We start from the raw sequence: 6,120 nt of genomic DNA on the forward strand, positions 1-6,120 counted from the left end.
CGCGGACGGCTCGACGAGCGGTTCCTTTCTGTCTATTAATACGGCAGCTTCCATACTTTCCATTCCTTCGTTTGATCTCCGTGTTTGAGATCGGGAAGGCATCGAAAAACCCCTAGCCATTCAGTTTTGTATCTGAACCCAGACAGACGGGAGGGGGAGGAAGAGAGAGTGAGACGGGTGATCGATTGTAAACACTGTTGCGTTTGTAATCTATCCCCCAGCTATAGGGTGATTTATATCTACCCTCTCCTCTTCTTCTTCCACCTCCTGTGTGTGTATAAATATATATATGTGTGTATATATATATGTATGCTTATATACATGTTTGTATATAGATGTGTATATGTGTATATATGTATGGACATATATCATGCTCAGATGCTTCTTGGTCAGACTGATGGCTGGCCCATAGTCATTATTTCTATCAGCCCGCTGTTTCTGTTTGATAGTAAGAGGATCTTTTAGGCTTAAAAGAACCTTAGATTCCATCCTTTCATGTAAAAAAGGAGCATTAGGAGTTTTTGGTTTTTGAGCTGCAGGAGGGTCTATATTTTATTAATTTAAAATAAGACCTTATTTTCCTGTATAGGTTTCTGAGCATGTAGTCAAGAAAATTAGGGGATGGGCAGACTGAAGTTGATAGCACTTGTCACTTCAGTTAATATGTAAATGTTTAGGTCGGTCTTAATCGGCCGCCTGACATTGTTTGCTTGTGAGCTTCACTTTCTTTCTCTTATCCATGAGATTTGGAGGTGAAACCCGGGCTTCACTTGGCTTGTGGCCCTGTAAGAAGGCCCGTAGCTTAGCGGCTAGGCTAGAGCTAGGTTAGGTGTGTTATTTACATAACCTTATGTATACTATCCCTTATTAGGTTGTATAGTTCCTAGTTCTGGCCTCCTCCCGAGGGAGTTGTTAGGCCTTATGCCCATTATCCCCTATCTAAAATCTGTGCACGTTCAGGATAACACCTTTGAACAGTCAGGCCGGTGGCCGGCCCATGATGAAGCTTTTTCTGTAGGCCCGCCTTCTGGCTTGATAGTGAAAAGGTTTGTGAGGCTTTTGGAACCGGGGATATCATTCTTCTCTTTTGAAAGAACGAGGAAGGAATCTCTGGTCTTCGAGCCGCGGGAAGGTAAGACAAGGTCTGATTTAATCGCTTAAATGTTCGACCTTGTTTTTATTCCTGTGTTATTTCCTGGGTGTGTAACAGTAATAATGATAATGGGTTTTTTGGGCAAAAACTGGAGTGTTGAGACTGACTGAGCGAGCCACAGAATGGCTGCTGTTCAGTTTTCTCTCTGTATGTTTTGCCGTTCGACTATTTTTCAGTGTAGTTCGAACTGGCACTCATCACTTCAGTTTATGCGTTTGTGGTGGTCCTAACCGGCCGCCCAGCGTGATAGCTGTGGTCTTTGCTGTATTTCTTATTTGAAATTTCGAGGTAGAGATCAGGCTGATTATAGCGCCTGTTATTTTGAATAGGCCTGTATGTTTTTGGCCAGGCTAGAACTAAGTGTATGTATGGTGTATGTATAAATAATTCCCATATGTATTTTAGTTTTTGGCCTTCTCCTGAGGGAGTGGCTGAATATTTTGCCCAGATTATCCCATTGCTTATGTAGGTGCAACGATGAGTGTAACAGCTAGGTTTTTAGACTGCTTTGTTAGAGACCTGATGCTGTTTCTCAGGTGGTAGGCCCTTATCTTTGCGTAGATAAGTTTATGCTATTAAGGTTGCTAGGCCCCACTCTCTAGAACATTCATGCTGAGAGGAAAAAATATTTTCTTCCGAGCCACTTGATATTTTCAAGTTTGAGTTGACTATGCCAGCATTTTAGCTCTGTCCTCTAAGGCTTGGAACAGATTTGAGAATCTGTAGCAATGATTTTATTTTTTCTCTCTGTCAAATGGCATGTATTTCAAAGTTTCCTTTGAGTTCTAGACGTTTGCCCTACATTTGGTATGTGAGCTTGATATGCTGCCACAGGTTGGCACCCGCTTATGATAGTAGGCCTTCTTAAAAGCAGCCTCTATGTAAGTGTTTGGTGAATCCTTTCCCCAGTGTTACTGAGTGCATCACCTGTTGGATTGCATACTCAGGGTAGCTAGATCACTTTTTGAGAAAAGTTAGTATCTGTCAGCTCCCTTTCAGTTATCTGTTTATCAGCTATATTGCATATAACGGTGATTGTAGGCTAGACTGTTCAGCCTCCTTCTAGTTAGCAATAGTTTTATACTGCTGTGTAATAGATTTCAGTCTGCTCACATACTGTTTTTGGGTTTTTACACTGCTTCAGGCCCTGCAGCATGTTGTTTGAGGTAGCAGGCTCAACTAGCCTCCCTTAAGCCATGTTGGTTGTGTATGGTTCCCTTTAGTCACAAAACTTAGGGTACTTTGCATGTTTGGAAAGTGTAGCCTAGCACAGGTAGCAGTTAGCTTCCCATAGTTTATTGGGTTAGAGCTGGTTCCCTGTAGCTTGGTTCCCTGGAAATTCACGAACTGAAGCCACGTGTCATTGAATCAGCAGGCCCCTTCAGGCCTCCTTTTTAGTTTACATGTTGGCACAGATTGTGTTTTTCTGTGCGGCTCTGGATGAGATGTCAGTAGTGAAACCTTGCTGAGGCCTAAACACTGCCGCGAGCTGATGCCACGTGTCTGTTAAGGTTATAGGCCTTCCAGGCCTTCCTTAATACGTGTTGGCGTACGCTGTACTCCTCTTGCTTAAAGAGTAAAAGGTGCTTTTACTGAGTACACTGCTCGTCGGATTGTGTTGGGTGGATACTGAGGTTTGGTTTAGCCTATTGTTGCCTCTCTGAGTCGATGATTCTAGTTGAGCTAAGAGCCACCTAGAGCCTAGGTTGGATCTTTAAGCTCCTGGAAACGGCCACGAGACTTACGCCTTGTGTCCTGGAGGATGCTAAGCCTGCGGGCCGCCTTTTTTGGACATACTGGTGTTTGTTTTGGGTGTATTTCTCTCTGAGAACTAGTCATATACACTTTCGCTGGCCAGGGGCCCAGGTGGTAGATTCAACCCCCTCTTTTGCGGGTTGTTTACCTGGCTTGGGACCTAAACACTACCACGAGCTGATGCCACGTTTTTGTTGAGGTTATAGGCCTTCCAGGCCTTCCTTAATACGTGTTGGCGTACGCTGTACTCCTCTTGCTTAAAGAGTAAAAGGTGCTTTTACTGAGTACACTGCTTGTCGGATTGTGTTGGGTGGATTATTATAAGAGCACTGTGCAGCTTTCTATTGCTGCCATGGAAGTTGTCTGTCTGCCGCCGGCTTAGACAGATGTTCAGAATGGCTTTACCAGAAACAGACCTCTTTCTGAAGTTTAATTCTGTCTTTATGTATATAGAACTGTTGTCATGTTGTAGCCCCTCTCAGGCCTCCATGAGTATGTGCTCTTGGTATAGTCTACCTGTTAGGTGAGCTCTGCGCTTCCCCTTGGGGTTTGTAATAGTGCTTAGCTCCCTAAGCTGATTATGATGGTTCGGCCTTGATCAGGCCCTGTCTTAAGCGTCAGCCCCAGGCTGGTTTGTGCTCCCCTTTTCAGGGTTTTCAGCGCACAGCCCCCTCAGTGCGTTAATTAAGCACTGGGTAGATCCTAGGTTGAGCGGATTATCTCCCCTCGATATGCGGGTTCATAGCACTCAGCTGAGTTTTGCTCTCCAGGATGCCCGTCTCTACGCGTGGGTCTGAGCTGGTTTCTGCCTTTCTGCAGTCACTCTTACCTACTATCTTCCTGAAGAATGCGTTTTAGAGGCTCTGTATTCAGACAGGGTTGGCCTGAACTGAGTCTGTTCCCTGAGAAGACCAGGTCGGCCTCCCTGGTGGCAATGAGGGTGACCTTGCTCCCCTCATGAGTGACTGGCCGAGGTTCCCTTTGGTTCCTTGGCCACATTCCCTTAAAGGAACCACTTTTCTCACAAGAAAATTGGGTTCTAGACGCCTTAGCGTTTCTCTAGGCTCTATTTGTTAAAAGAGAAAGGTAGAAGCCTGTGGGAAGGTCAGCTTGGGCTGTTGGCCAAAGGGAATGCTGTCACTGACAGCCTGGTGTGACCCGAGGGGGAGTTGCTGGGCAGTTTGAGAACTGCCTTGAGGTCTTTGCCTCAGCCATATTTTTTGGCAGGCACTCCCCTCCAGCATGGCGGCGTGGGTATATCGTTCCCCAATGCGTTCTGTTCAACGCAGAGTGGAGTTCCCTTCGAAAGGGAACGTCTCAGGTTATGTATGTAACCATAGTTCCCTGAGAACAGGGAACGAGACTCTGCGTTCCTTTGCCATGCTTCAGGTTGCCTGCCTTCAGAACAGTCCCTCAAGACGATAAGATAGTGACTGTCTCTCCAGGTGCTCCCTTTATACATCCGGGTCGCGCCGTATGACGTCATAGGCTGTCGCCGGCCAATAGCAATTGGAGTTGTTGGATAGTGCTTTCGACACCTGGGTCACGTGACGGTTCCCCAATGCGTTCTGTTCAACGCAGAGTCTCGTTCCCTGTTCTCAGGGAACTATGGTTACATACGTAACCTGAGACATTTGGTATCGTTTGAGAAATCTTCAAGGAGGAATTTCAACCTGTTGCTGAAAGAATTGGTTTCTTGGAGAGAGAGATGAAGTTAATCAGTAACAACTTTGAAAACATTCAGTCAGTGGTTCGGAAAGTAAAGCAGGATTCGGCCGAAGTTAAGCTAGCTGTAAACATGCTATAAGATAAGATGGCGAGACTGGAAGATAAGAGTCGGCAATGCAACATTCGTTTCATTGGCCTTAGAGAAAAGAGCACTGACTCTGTGGGCTTCGTGCAAACACAGCTATCTAAGTGGATTCCTTCCCTTAAAAACAAATCAGTCGAGATAGAAAGGGCGCATCACATCTACACTAGTGACAGCAACAGGAAAGGTCCGCGAACACTGATCTTTAAACTACTACACTTTCAGGACAGAAACGTGATTCTCAAAGGAGCCCGAGCCGCCGGTCCAATACTTCACAAAAGCAGTTTGCTTCTTTTCTTCCCCAATTACAGCAACCAAACTGCCATGAAAAGACGTGAAATGAATCAGGCTAGGAAAAAACTCACGCAACTTGGGATCCCTTCCTTCATGAGTTACCCCACTATGATTAAGGTGACACATCGCGGATCAACCTCCCTTCTGGAAACGCCGGCCGAAGTGGAATCTTATGCTTCCCAGCACAAGGAATCCACATTACCTCTGCATGCATCGGTTGATGTACCAGCTGTAATGTTAACGGATGCCAGCCTGCAAATCAAAGCAACTGATTAAAAGACTCGTCAAACGCAGCGACTATACCGAGCATCACATCGGTGAACCGGTATGCCGAGTCAGTTCTTCCACTTGAGTGATCAACTATACTGGCCACATATACAGACAAAGTTGTTAAACATGGCTCTCAATATAGTATCTTGGAATGTCAATGGTTTAAACGGCGCTGTTAAGAGAACTAAATGGATTATTTAAGATCTAAACGTGCCTGTTGCATTAATACAGGAATCTCATTTAAAAGCCTGTGACGTATATCATTTTCAGAACATTGACATCATTGACATTTTAAAATAGCCTCATTTTCTTCATCTGTAAAGAAAAATAAGATGGTGTTGATATTGGTTGTCCGGCGCCTTCCCTTTTCCATACATAGTTCGAAGGGTGATGCGGATGGTCGTATTACCCATGTACTTGGACCAATATCAAATGCGCCTTTGTCTCAGTGTATGCTCCAACTAATATGGTAATGCATTTTACCAGCATCTCATCCATAACATACAGAGTCATAATGACTATCACCTTGTTATAGGGGGCGACTTCAATGCGGTCCATAACCCCTCACTTGATAGGTCCACAAAATCTTCATCTGACCTGGCTTCTTCAAAGTTGTTTAACGACTTCATAAATCAAGTAAAGGTATGTGATATATAGCGGTTGAGAAATTATGGTGTTAAAGATTACACATTCTTTTCAGCCCGCCACAAGAGCTATTTGCGTATTGAATATCTGCTCATATCATCTGCTTATATTCCATTTGTTGACAACGTGGATCTTCCGTGCATTATAATAAAGGCTTTATGAAACTGCACAGCTTTTCCAGATCATATAGATT

This window comes from Chanodichthys erythropterus, chromosome 3, assembly GCF_024489055.1.
Source record: "Chanodichthys erythropterus isolate Z2021 chromosome 3, ASM2448905v1, whole genome shotgun sequence".
NCBI classification, from domain to species: domain Eukaryota; kingdom Metazoa; phylum Chordata; class Actinopteri; order Cypriniformes; family Xenocyprididae; genus Chanodichthys; species Chanodichthys erythropterus.